A 14951-nucleotide genomic window follows, 5' to 3' on the forward strand; every position below is an offset into this window, starting at 1 on the left:
CCAGTTGTCATGGGCTTTAGGTTAATTTCAGGTTAATGTATTTTTCTGACAACTTACTAAGATGATAAAGCCACTATCCTGTTTTAATAATGTAAAAGTCAAACGAAGAAAAAATGTAAACATAGTAAGTGATTATTAGCTCCTTTCCTCAGGAATTATTTTAACAAGGAGCTCTGTAGGACAAGACTCTCTTTTTGCTTTGTGTTTATACTATGGGACCTCACTCTCTCTGGATGTGACCAGGCCCCTCGAGTGCTGTGACAACTGAAGAACAAAACCTCATAAAGGCCAAGCAGTCACAAAAATAGGACAAGTTTCAAAACCTGTCAGGATGGTCCTAACAGAAAGATGTAAATGCTGTGCTAAAAATCTCTGTCTATAACTTGGTGCCAAAGAGGCAAACAAGAGCTGTGTCTCTTTTCTTTTCAATTATACCACTAACAGTTCAGCCTGAAAGTACATCATTTGATTACATCCTTTTGTCTATAAACCTCCTTTGTATCCAGTGTGCTCATTTGTGAGCAAAGACTTGTCTTACTATGTTTTGGAAGATTTGTGTACAGTCTGGTCTGGACCAAATCATAACAACGGTGATTTGCAGCCCAATCCTTCCCATATGAAGGTGAAGAACAAAAAAGAGAAGTATTGGATGCAACTAGAAGATGTCAGCCCATACCTGATTCGACCAAATTTGCTTCACTGCTGGTGAGCTATTAGTTCCCTACTAGGAACATCTCTCCGATAGTGAGGGTAAAATGAGATTTTTTTTTACTCTGGAAGGTAGCTTGAAAGTCTGTCTGATATTTAATATTTAGCAGCTAAGCAAGACAGGGCAAGTAGACAAGCAGGGCTCCACCAAACAACAATTGTGTTGCATCAGATGCATCAGGGAGTAAATTTGTCTTTAGCAAAGTTCAGTAACTGCATCATGAGACAGTATGATGACAGCTTTCTGTTGTGGATTGAAGTTGATGGTATTTTGTTGTGATACCAGAAGCAATTTTTTACTGTGATGGTGGTGAGACACTGGCACAGGTTGCCCAGAGAAGCTGTGGATGCCCCATCCCTGGAGGTGTTCAAGGCCAGGCTGGATGAGGCTTTGAGCAACCTGGTCTAGTGCAGGGTGTCCCTGTCCGTGGCAGGGGGGGTTGGAACTCGATGATCTTTAAGGTCCCTTCCAACCCAAACCATTCTATGATTCTTTGAAGTTTTTTGACTGAAAACCAAGTAATGATATTGCTCGTATCATTAAAAGACATGAAATAAAAAAGATATGAAAGACCTGTGAGATGGTCAGCAGGGAAAATGCTGCATAAAGAACATGATTTGATCCAACAGTATGATGGTAAGGCTTTTTTGGGTAAGGCAGAGAACCTAATTCTTGAAAGAGAGTGATGTCCCTGAACTATAGGGAAGCCATGCATATGCCCTGGTATAGAGCACTTGAAATAATAGCATTTATTTTTTCCTTCCTGCCACAATATCTGGTGATGCATTCTCTGTTTCTAAATCAGCACCTGATATCATACAACTCTATATTTTCAGCCTCTTATGTCACAGTAGGGTTTTTTTAGCTGAACATCCCAATATCTAATTGCAACCCTTTGCAGAGATGACCTGAAATGACACCTTTGGATGTGCTGATGTATAAGATCTCTGATAGTCTAAAGAACACAAAAAATATGACAATAACTTAGTTGAGAGGTGGGGTATCCCCATAGGAAGGCCTTGCAAGCAGCTTGATCTGGAGAAAGTTTTATTTGGATCCCGTGTGCAGTACAAGGGAAAAGGAGATTTGGAGTTTTTTACCATGTGATAGCATGTGATGTTCTTGTGTTGTTTTAGACAAGTAAAACTTTATGAATGTTTTCCACATACAGAGAAGTCAACTGAAGAGATTCATGACTCCTCCCTACAGTTTATTTTTAATGGCAAGTTTTATTTTCATTTTTCTTTAGCCAAGTCATAAAAAGCAGAGGCAAGGTGTAATAAATTTGGCTAAGGGGCTGATAGTCATACAACAGAAGGTCGCCTACTGTTCAGCACTATCATGGCCTCTAAGTTGGGAATGATAACACTAGAAGTTACTCATGGTACATGCTTCATTTTGAATCTCTGAAAAAACATAGTGCTCATGTTCTCCAGTGGTTGGCAAGTAGTCTGCAAGCTCCCTATTATAACTATTAATTGGGTGGTTATAAAGTAGTATTCGCATGAAGATCTCCACAGTTTGGAAACTTATGCGGTAGTTTCAAAATTGTGATGTCATTCTTCAAAAAACTACTGCTGCCCTCTTATGTAGGGTGAGAGCATTATTAGTCCGTGAGCCATTGGCTGTGATGATAAGAGCTATTTGATGTTGACAGCCCTTCTGGTCTGACAAGAAGACATCATTCCAGAGTAATGAAACTCAGAATTGTCACTTTGGAGTCTAACATACAGTGTTCCTGGGTTGTCAACATCTGGTAATTTTATCCCTAAATAGAGAAAAGAATCACAAAACCATGGAAGAGTTTGGGTTAGAAGAGACCTTAAAGATCATCTAGTTCAACCTCCATGCCATGGGCAGGGACAACTTTTCCTAGATCAAGTTTCTCAAAGCCCAGTCCAACCTGGCCTTGAACACTTCCACTGATGGGGCATTCACAAATTCTCTGTACAGCTTGTACTGATGTCTCACCATCCTCATTGTAAATATTTTATTCCGTATATTTAATCTAAATCTACCACCCCTTGTCCTATCACATACAGGCCCTGGTAAAAAGTCTCTCTCCCTCTTTCTTATAAGCCCCTTTAAATACTGGAAGGCTGCTATCAGGTGTCCCCAGAGCCTTCTCTTCTCCAGGCTGAACAACACCAACTCTCTCAGCCTGTCATCCTAGGAGAGGTGTTCCATCCCTCTGATCATTTTTGTGGCCCTCCTCTGGACCTGTTTGAACAGGTCCATGTCTTTCCCGTGCTGAGGACTCCACAGCTGGATACAGTACTCCACCTGAGCCCACAAGAATGGAGTAGAGGGTGAGGTCTGTGGCCTGTGGAGTTACCCATTGCTTTCCAAATCTCCACAGCCCACTGCAAGACAGCAGGGTAAATTCGAGGTGCACTTTGGTGTCAGTCTTTCATTATTTAGGTTGCAAAGCTACATAATGTTGCTAATTAATGAAAGTCATTTTTTTCATTCTTAATGTTGCAAAGCTTTAAAACGTTAAACATTTCTATTACTTTGTATATGTCAACTGCCTACCTGATTTAGCTTAATTCCTTGCTAGATTCCCTGCAGAAAATCCTCATTCTGCATGCAAGCAGCCCTTCTGAGTCAGCCAGGGAGAGGAAACAGGGAGAGCTGTCCGTGTCTTCACACGCAGTCTGATTCAGATCTGTGTGGGAGTGTCTCTAAATGCTGTGTAAAAGGCTCTTGCCTCCACCCCGATGACATAATACAGGGTTTTAACTTGCCTACTCTGCACGTGTCGTATTTGTTTCCAAACGAACAGTGAACAGACTGCAGATACTATAAATATTCTATGTACTTATTTAATAAACTCAATGGTTCTAAATAAAAAAGACCTTTCTGGTTTAGTGAGTAAAAAATAATTGCTCAAAGCTTTTTTGCCCCAGCAGACCTCAATTACAACTGCACAGTATGTCAGAAAACATTCAATTACCTTCCAGAGGACTCTGTAATTCTGCTTAGAATGACTACTTTCCAAAGGGCTCCGTAATTCCGCTTGTAAGGACTACACCTCTCTATTACTCCTGTGCAAAAATTACCCTTCTTATGAGTTTTTGTTTTGGTTTTGTTGCTGGTTTTGATTAAAGGAAACAAACTTTTTCCATAGACAGGGGTCTTGCTGCCTGTCCATGAGTCCATCTTGCCCAACAGGAAATTTGCTGTGACTTAACTCTTTGATTTCAGGGCTGGGTACTGTGCTGACACTTCAGTGGGATCAGATCTGATAGATGACAATTTGGTGGGATCAGATCTGACATCAGCAGAAGTCACTAGCAACGGGGTTCAGTTCGAAATTAAGACATCAAAATGAGAATTTTCATGTATGAGTCATGTGCTTAAGCTCACTGTCGTAATTTTGCCTTGGCTGGCAGTGAAACACAACAATCACTCACTCACCCTCCCTTCTCCCCAGCCAAGACAACCCTGGGAGAGAGGTGACCAAGAGGGAGACAACCCAGAGCAAGAGACCACCTGGCGAGAGCTGAGCCAGAGACAGATCCGGACAGATCCTCATCTATACACTGGGCATGACATGCATGATGTGGAATATACCATTGGCCAATCTGGATCTCAATCCTAAACCTAAGGTTGAATCCTTAGCAACTGGGGCTGTGCTCCCTCCCAGCTTCTCCTGCACTTGCAGACACTGGCACAGCAGAGAACCTGAAAAGTCCTCGACTGTCCTGGCAGCAGCTATAAACATCAGGATGTGACCAGCCTTCTCAGCACAAATCCAAAACACAGCCTCACACTAGCTACTATGAAGAAAATTAACTCTGTCCCAGCTGAAACCAGGACACTCACATCTGTGAGAGACCCATTCATAAAACCCCCAGAGCACTGAAAGCAAATTGGGTGACCAGACATGAGGGGCCCAATTGACCAGTCTGTGTAAAGGCATTTAAAATGATCTGAAATGCCTTAGGATTTCTCCAGAAATGTACACATCTCTCACAGGTCCTTTGTCATACATGCTTTAGAATACAGCCCCAGACATCTCAGGTTATTCGAAACAGCATTAAATACCTATTTTTAGGCAACTGAATGATATCTTTGTTATCTGCTGCAGGGTGAGCTGAACTGGTGTACAGATTCCTCTGTGTAATTAGACCTTGGACACCCAGGTCACATGCAGATGTCTGCATAAACCTCCCTACACTGAGATGTCTTAAGACTGCTGTCTTACCTTTTCCGTAGAGAGCAACAATTTTGTTTCAGGCCCTTATAGTTAGGAAGGACCTATGCTATGAAACTGTGATGAGAAGCAAGTCAGGATATATGTGGTTTTACTGTTATATGTGGTTTTTGTTTCTGTTTCAGGAAAACTGAGATGAAATTTTGTGTGTGCACTGATTGAAGGAAATAGTAAATAGTGGAAGGAATAGGCAGCTGATTTTTTTTATATGGTCTTTGAGCTTCTGAAGATTTTTACTTGATTCCACTCTTGTCAAAGGATCTCCTTCCCATTTTATCATGACAGGATGAAATCCCAGGATGGTTTTGCTTACCTTTTATTTACATGGCAGATATACTTGAAGCAGAAGATGCCATATAGTAGCTACGTGGGTTTACTGCTACTTGACAGAAAAATTAAATCTGTAGTGTGGAGACCCCCTCCTACACCAGAAGGCAGTATCACTGTTACGAGTACCAGTGGCAGTTTGGACCTACCTGGGTCTGGAAATTTTACACGTGTCTTGCATAAATACGTAACCGTACTGACAGATTGCTATTACTTATGCAGCATGGGATGAGGCTTCCAGCTTTTTTTTGTGGATTTAAATGGTCTTTTCTGGGTGCTTTTCATAAACACTAAATGAATCTAAAAATAACTGGCCTCTATTTCCTTGTAGCTAATCAGTTAACAATTCAGCTGTGACCCCAGGTGTATTTTCTTCTGCTGAAACGCTTGTCTTCCTCTTTTCTATATGTAACTATGGGAACTTCTTTCTGTATAATTGAGAGGAAATGTCATTCCAACATGAAAACCTTCATCGTGAAGTCTGGAAATCATGCAGCAGTTTAGAAGTTTGAAGTTTAGAAAATAACACGCTAACATTTAAATGAAGTGAATAGACTGCTGCTGAAGTTCAAAGTTGAGGATGTGAATTTTTTACAAAGGGCACTTGCACCTTCAAAGAAATAATCATGGGCTTTTGAAACTCAGAAGGTGAATCTTGCAGCCTGAGAGTATTCAGTAAATACAGATGAAAAGGGCTATGATGAAGAGTTACAGGGGCTCTATAAGAAGCTATGCAATAGTTGCTGGGGATGAAGGCATCTGAAAATGGTCTCTTAGGTTTAGTTTACTCATTCTTTCAAAATAAGCTAGTTTAACACTTGAGTTACCAGAGGATCCTCAGTCAAATCTGAACCATCTGTCTCTGCACGAAGAGATAGCCACTATGCTTCCAGCAGCTGATATCTCTGAAGAACTGTAGGAAATGATTCAGCCCTTATTGCTGTTAGACCTCATATAGCAGAGAAGAAATACGAACATTACAATCAATATTTTATCCTGCTTTCCTAAGCATCACTTGGGTCCCTGCTTCTTCTTTTCCTGCTGCTTCACACTGCAGATCAAGACGTCTATCAGTATGTCTAAAAGCAAAAGAAGTCATATACTATGAGGTGATAAAAAACCTGCTTCCTGAGTGTTTTCTTTTAAGAGATTTTAAAAAATATTTTTTCTTCATTTTTAAATACTATGTGCTACAATATATCCAAATAACACTATAAATAAGCTGCTTAAAAGCAACAGACAAGTGAGCTGTCAGCCACTTGGAAACAAAGAATTTGTTAACTGCTTATGGCCTAATGAGAGAAGGTTATGCTCACCCTCCAAATCTCACACACCTTTTACAATACAGAACTGCTAAAGAAAGAACTAATTTCTTAATACAAAAAAGCCTTATAAAATTTAAGGTACATGTTGTTAATATCTATAATATTTTTTAAAATATAAATAGGCACTGAAGTTTGGGGGAAGAATAAAAGAAACTTCATTTTTTTACCCTCATGACTACAAATGTACTTTGGAGTCTTTGTGTTTCCAGTGGAGAAAAAAAAAAAATATTCTTTACATGTAGTTTGTTGAGAGATAAAATAGGATAAAATATAGAACTGTTCATACCACCATCCCATTTCTGCCAGTGTAGTTGATCATCTTATCCTAAATTTGAGAAAATAGGATTACAGAATGGAGTGGGAAATTTCAAGTTGACAGACCTAAGGTCAGACCTTTCAATACAGCTAGTATGTCTCGATTCCTTAATTGTATCCCTCCTAAAGGCTCATGGTGGTTTTGCAACTGGATAAATAACAGTTTAATCCCATCCTGCTTGTGCTGAGTCTTTTATGGCACAACAACCCTAAGGAGCTTGTATGTTTATTTATGGCATTATATGTCCACATATAACTGTATCTGATAGTTATTAGCTATCTTTATGTATATGCTGCCACCATGCCAAACTCTTGCAGCAGCTCTGCATGCTAGATCTTCCTTCACCCACATGTATGGACAGTACAGGACCAAGTGGGGACCACTGCTCCCGAAAAGATTCAAATTCCTTTGAATCTTGTGGAACAAGGAACCACACATTGTTGAGCCATCCTCTCTTCCTCTGCTACAGTGCAGCCTGGAAGTGCCTGAGGTTACGGAGTGCCTTTAGGGTTTGGGTGGGAGCAGAGCCCAGGACCGCAGTGGAGCAAGTCTAGGAAGCCAGAATTGAAAGCTGGCCAAAGTGTTGACTTCATGCTCTTACCTTAGTCATGAGGAGGCCTTGTCTAATCTGGGAATGCTAACACTTGTAAGACATCAAACCAGTGATACTCTATACTTTGAGTTTTCCATGGAGCCAAGAAAAATATAGCATGGTTTAGCTTTGTGTCACTCAAGTATAAGGCATCCCATTCAAACTACTTATAAGAAACATAATCTAGAAAAAAAACCCCAAATATTCCAATTTTATTTTGATTTTTTCTAAGACATGGTTTTATCACTGATCTCACGACAATTAGGTGTTTTCTTTAGCATCCAATCTCATAATACAAATGATAGTGGCAGCACTAGTGTAGAAGGAGAGTAAATATTGCTGAGATAGTCACAGAGGAATTCTGAGCCTACTTAACCATTTTCTCAGCAACTTGGTTTTGTAGATATCTGCTTGTCTCCCAGAGGAGGATATGAGACAGTCAGAGACTCCAAAGCACCTATATTTGTGACTGTGATGGGAACAGAGGCCATTCCCAGAACTAGAGTCTCATTACTCTAAGGAGCACAAATACATTTTTCATTTGACCATTTATCTTACAGCAGCTCACAACAAATTTGTCCTCATAGCTAGTGTAATTTGACCTTTTATTTGGATCTCTGCCCTCTGAGGCAGTATGATTTGTATTGTCAGCAAATCTGGAGAGATCAATGTAAAAAAGCAACAGCAGCAAATCTGCGTGCTTGGGTTTCATTTTCAGTGAGCCGTGTAGGATTTGTTATGCTAACAGACATTCCTATTGCTCTGGAGACTATTCAGTGTATGCAAGCAATCTGATGTGTGTGGTGTGTGACACCTAGAATGTTCCCATATGATGGATTGAATTATATGGCTGCAGAGATATCTTTTATGATTTTTATTCATATGTCTTGAATGAAAATTATGAGACATTTAACCACTCATCACTAGAGAGAGTCTTCCCGGAAGGAATCTGAGTAACATAGATGTATTATTTAGTAAGAAGAAAAAAAATAATTCCCTAACTTCTGTTTGCCGCATACTGGACTAAGATAGACAGAATGGATGATGGTTTGCATTCACGTTCTTTGGTGATTTCTGGAACTTCAAATGACTTTCATTAACAAGCTATGAAGAAGATATCACTGCTTCTGATGTTTTTAAATTGCATTTAGCTGAGAGAACCACATGCAAATTTACTGCAAAATCCCTCCCTAGTTTCAAGAAAATGAGCACATGAGGGAGAATCGGTCAGGCTGAAAAGGGTACGGGATGAAAGCCTTGTTGTAACAAAGCTGTGGTCCCCTGGGGTGAAGTGTGGGGGACACAGAACTAAACACCTCAGTAGCACGTTACATTCTTTCAAGTAGCATCATTTTTGATTTATAGGTTTCAGTCAATCCATGCAATTATTTTTTGCATAGGAGAAGTTAAGATGATGGCAGAATTTGTTCAGGAAATAAATGTATCTCTGTGGAAAACTAGCTAGAGAATGAGATGGAGAAAAAAACTCCAGGACCTGTATACTTTTTCCCCAAGGAAATGGTACTTGAAGCCATCTAGTTCCTGGTGTGTCAGGCATTGGAAAGATGGTCTCTATATATGGGACATTGTCATGTTGTGTTTGGGGTTTTTTTTCAGTTGTTCTCCACAAAAACAAATCTGGGAAAAAACTCCGTATGCTGAATGTGCTTTAATACAGATGATGTGAATGCCATATCAATTTATGTCATACAGCATAGAGGGCTGTTAAAGCCATTGTATTCACTCTTTGTCTTTCCATTTGAAAGCTGGGCGTTGTTACCTGTGGCCCAAGAGTATCCAGATCAATTGCTGCAGTAACTTTTTGAAAGTTCATATCTACTAATTATATAAAATACTCTAAAATACTAAATGTCTGCTTGAAATTTATCAGCAGGACAGGCTTTCATGGTGTTGCAGTGACACCCAATTTAAGATTAGTGCCACTTCAGAGCAAAAGGAAATAAAATTTTGATGCACTATGTTTAATGATGTAATGTTGCTTGAAATTTCTATTTCCTGCTGCGCTATTGTGTAAAGTGCTGGACTAAGACTAATTAACCCTTGCAGGAATCCAGCTCTATGAACACAAAATTTACATTGATTTCCAATGACATAACAATTAAAGCACGACAAAAAGGCTGCAGCCAATTAAAGACTGAATTAGGGCTGAGTATTTGAAAAGCGTTGGGATCATTAGCTCTTGGCTTTGTGAATTATCATCTATAAACTAAGGCATGTGGAATTGGTGAATGCATTACAACATGAAAAATATTTATTTTATTTTTAAAATTGTATATATTGTATATAATTCATATAAATATTTCTGGTTCCTTACCTTTTAAACAAAGTGAATGATAAAGGAAATAGGAACAAGGTTTGCAGCAGTTACTTTGGCTATGAGCAACTTTTGACAAGGATGTTTTAACATTTAGAGACACACAACTGCTTGAATCAGGCTGACGAAATGGGCTTTTGGTGAAGTCCTGTTTGAGAGTAATGAAAAGTGCAGGATATGATAATAATATTATCAATGTCAAAGATACCTTTTAAAATTCCCTAGACCGATACCGAAATACAAAAGGAAAAAAATAACCCAAAGCCTGATTTTCTGTTTGATTGATTGATTCACAGAAAGATTTACTTCTCAACAGACTCTAGCATTTGTCCAAAATGTCATTGTCAAGGACTTGCCTATACAGTCTCTTTTCTACTGGGCTATGCACTCAGTTTGGATCATCAAGAATATCCTGTGTCAGCTAACCTTTCTCCCTGTAGGAAGTCATACAAAAAAGCACCTACTTCTCCCAGTCACAATGTCAGGCTGCTGCAAATGGCACGGAAAGGGAAAGGCTTCTTCAATCTCGGGAGCACAGAGATTGGAATTGAATATGTGCAATAATCTCCTTCACACACTACATAGTCCAGGAGGGAGCAAGCCAAAGGGCAACAGTGAAGGTCTGTATATATACATCAGTATTAAAAGGAAGGGTAAGAAGACTGGGGTTCATTTGTCAGTGGGGGAAGGGAACCTAGTGAGAAGCTACAAGGAAAAGACTGAAGTACTCAATGTTTGTTTAGTCTCAGTTTCCAATGTTAAGGTTTGTCCTTAGGCATTCCAGGTCTCTGAGCCTTCTAGCAGTGTGTGTAGGGGTAAAGAAATACCCCCAGTAGAGGATGAAAGACTTAGGGCACATGTAAGCCCCTTGTGCATACACAAGTCCCTGGGACCAGAGGGGATCTAAGGGTGTTGGGGGAGCTCACTGATGACATTGTAACGCCACACTGCATAATTTTTGAAATGTCGTGGCAACTAGGGAGGCTCCTCATAACTGGAAAAAGGCAAATGTCATACCGTCTCTAAGAAAGGCAAGAAGGGGGTTCCAAGGGACTAAAGCCTGGTCAGTCTCACCTCAGTCTCCAGGAAGGTGATTGGGCAAATACACTCAGAAGTCATTTCTAAACTAATGAAATACAAGAAGATGATTGAGAGCACTGTTTTACGAAGTGTAAATTATGCCTGATCAACCTCATAGCTTTCTGTGACAAGATGACTGGTGCTGTGGCCAAGGGAGAGCAGTGGATGTCGTAGAATCATAGAATCATAGAATGGTTAGGGCTGGAAAGGACAGAGATCATCTAGTTCCAACCCCCTGCTGTACACTTTGTTTTTAGTAAAGCCTTTGACACAATCTCCCATGATTTCCTTATCACTGAATTTGTAAGATAAGGGATGTAAAAGCGGACAAAAAGGTGGGTGGAGAATTGGCTCAACTAGTGAACCTGAAGAGCTGTGATGAATGGTGCAAAGTCCAGCTAATGGTCAGTAGCTAATGGGGTCCCCCAGGGGTCAACAATGGGACCAATGCTGCTTAAAGTCTTTAGTAACAACGGAGATGGTGGGGCAGAGTGTATCCTTAACAAGTTTGTGGACAACACCAAATTTGAGAAAGCAGTCAATATCCTGAAAAGCAGGACTGTTACTCAGAGGGACCTGGACAGGCTGAAGAAATTGGTTGCAAGGAACATAATGAAGTTCAGTAAGAGAAAGATATTGCACATAGGATAGAGTAATATCATGTAACACTACAGGCTGTGGCACAACCATCTACGAAGCAGCTCTGCAGAAAAGGACATGAGGCTCCTTGTGGACAAGAAGCTGACCACGAGCAGGTGCTTGCAGTAGAGGGCTGCATTAGGAAAAGTCACCAGCAGGTCAAGGGAAATTGTGGAGTCTCCTTCTCTGGAGACATTCAAAGCCCGCCTGGATGCGTTCCTGTATGATCTGATCTAGGTGTTCCTGCTCCGGCAGGGGGATTGGACTAGATGATCTTTCAAGGTCCGTTTCCAGTTTCTAACATTCTGTGATCCTTCCACTTTATTCAGTGTTTTTAAGAGCACATCTGGAGTACTGTGTCCTGCTCTGGGCTCCACAGTGCAAGATAGGTATTGACATACTGGAGTGAGTCTGGCAGAGGCCACCAAGCTGGTTAAGGGTCTGGAGCACAGGTTGTATGAGGAAATGCTGAGAAATCTGGATTTGTTAAGTTTGGAGAAGAGAAGCCGAAGGGCAGACCTTACTCCTGTCTACAACTACATGACAGAGGATGATGGAGCTGGAGTCTTCTGGAAGGTGCATAGGATGGGAGGCAATGGGAGTAACTTGCAATATGGGAGATTCCAAATAGATATTAGGGAAAAAAAATACCATGAGGGTGATCAAATATTGGTGTAGGATATCCAGAGAAGTTGTGTAGTCTCCATCCTTGGAGGTATTCAAAGTTGACTGAGAGTGGTCCTAAAGAATCTGATCTGTTAAGATCTGTTTTGAGCAGGGGACTGGACAAGATGATCTCTGGAGGTCGCTCCCAATGTAAGTTATGAATCTGGAATTCTGACAGTATTACTGAGATTGTGATGGAAAATTTACAGCTACTCATATACCGATTACCACACAGATGTGAACATTTCAAGACAGAGATAGTCTTTATTTAAAAATATCTTGAAAATGGTTGTGAGAGATTTTTCCTTACAGAAAAGGTACTTACATTGAAAGCAACAGGCTGTGGGAGAGGTGGTTCTTCCTGGAAAAAGCTTTTTTTGTCAGTTACAGAGACAGCTTCAGGTTCCTCAGCCATGTAAACAAATTGTTTTTAAGGCTGGGGAAACAAGACTGGACCAAGCTCCTCCCAATATGAAAAAGGGAGCAGCATGAGAAAGAGGTACAAATGCAAAGCAGTGAAGAGATGAAAAACAGAGCCCCGGCAATTTGCTGTCAGCAAGAGGATGTGAAAGAGGAGACAGTGACAGTAGCTGCTAGGGGAACATTCCTGTTAGTAATAGCTGTGCTCTTATCCTCCCATAAACCATCCTGGACGGCAGCAGCTGCAGCAAAAACTGGAATTTCCAGAGTCCTTCCTGGGCCTGACATATTCATGCTATTCTTTTCTGTTCACAGTAATTGGGTAAGCTCTGTTTTGTGGACAAAATAACAAGCACAGAAATTCTCCATGTCTGGATACCATTGTGAGATCTTTCACATTCTGCTCTCATGTTATTCAGTGTGTGTCCTCAGTGTCTTATGGGGACCACTGAAAGTTAGGAATTGCAAAGTACACAATTCTACAGTAGAGTATATTTTACCTTGGAACAGAATAATATTATTTTATTTTGTTATTTTTGCAAGGCCTTTTGGATTTTTTTTTTCCAGAATGAAATGGTTACATTTACACTAAACACATGCGAACAAGTGATCTGCCACAAGGTTTCTTTGTGAAGCAATTTAAAATTACTGTCACATGGCTTGCTTTCACAGGCTTTTTGATGTTGGTGGTGGTGGTTTTGTTCTTTTTTCTTTTCTAAGGACAAAACCTCAGTTCATTAGTTTGTAATTAAAAAACCATAGCTGGCATCAGTGGATGTCACTTGTCACTGTCTATAATTTCAGTTGTCATGCATTTAGTTGATTTTATCCCATGACTGTAGATGGAAGGGAACCTCAGTGAGGTTAAAGAAGAGCAAAATTAGTTGGTACATATTTCAGACATAAAATATTATTTTTAAAATGCTGTCACCATGGTCAGCTCTTCTTTATTCTCCCAAAGGATGATTCTTTATATAGCAATTTCAAGGCTTAATTCTGTATTCATTGAACTATTTGAAGTATTGCCTGCCCAACGACGTGAGATTACCTTTTTCTGTGAGTGGTCACCAACCATATTCCATAGGACCTTCCCAGCTGTCACAAAGGACTAAAGGCCTCAGGTCTGTACACAAGAGTCTCTACAGTTAGTGAATGTGACAGTCCCAGTTCTGTGACCAGGTCCAGTGGGAAACCAGTGGGTCATGTTCCTTGTGGTTTCAACCTCCAACTCCAGTTGTTGAATTCAGAGTATCTATTTTTTGACAATGCATTTAATGTGGTTCTTACCCCAGAGTAAATTTATGCCACAAAAATATTTATAAAAATACAGATTTAAAAGATGTTTTTAGTCATTTTTTTTTCTTACTACAGCTTGAGGTGTTAATAACAAGAGGATGAACAGGAATCAGCTATGTGTTCCACAACTGACATCCATAGCGGTCTCTTTGCATGCTTATTATAACTTGAGGCAAAATATTGATTTATTATTATAGACCAAGTGTGCAAGATCCAGTTAAAATAGCAACATATCAATAGATGACTGAAAATAAATAGATGACTGATGGACCTATTGGAGCAGAAAATAAATTATCTTCCACATTTTCCATTGACTCTGTAGATGCCTTTAAATGCAAGAAATTGTTCAGATGACCAAAATAGTTTTATATACATCTTAAGAAATATTTACAATATTCCATAGATTTTTTATTCATGGTGAAATTCCCAGGCTTGTGCAGTTCTTTAAAAATAGGGTTGGGAAATAAAAGCGATCATCTTTTATCTAACTGTATTCTCGAAGGAACAAGTGGAGAGACAGAAGTGCATTTCTGCCCCTGACAATGAGCCAGACAGAATTATTCTATTCAGTCAATAATCTGCAGTGAAAACCTGATCTCACTAAAGTCAACAGTAATAGGATTGAATCCTTAACTTTAACGCTTCCTTGAAAGTAAAATTTTCACTGGCACAGAGGGACAGGATAAGGCTAATATGTCACTTCAGTCTCATTTAGACTTTACCACACCTTCACTTCCCTCTTTACTGAAATAGAATTTACAAGTGGTCTTCACATATCTACATAAGAGTAGGGTTTTTTCTAATCAGAGTTCTATTGTAAGAACACTTCTAGAATACATTTATTTCTTTTAATGAACAGAAAACACAACACTTTTTAATCAAGATAACATTACAATTTTGAAAACACTCCAGATATTCTGGAAACAGACTTTGTCCCTGAGGCCCTATCTTTGCCCTCAATTGTTACCTTGTGCAGAACACACAGTCTACCTGACTTTCTTCTTCCTTTTTGTTAAAGTGTCTATAT

Source organism: Pterocles gutturalis, unplaced genomic scaffold (assembly GCF_000699245.1).
Source record: "Pterocles gutturalis isolate BGI_N339 unplaced genomic scaffold, ASM69924v1 scaffold4949, whole genome shotgun sequence".
NCBI classification, from domain to species: Eukaryota; Metazoa; Chordata; class Aves; order Pterocliformes; family Pteroclidae; genus Pterocles; species Pterocles gutturalis.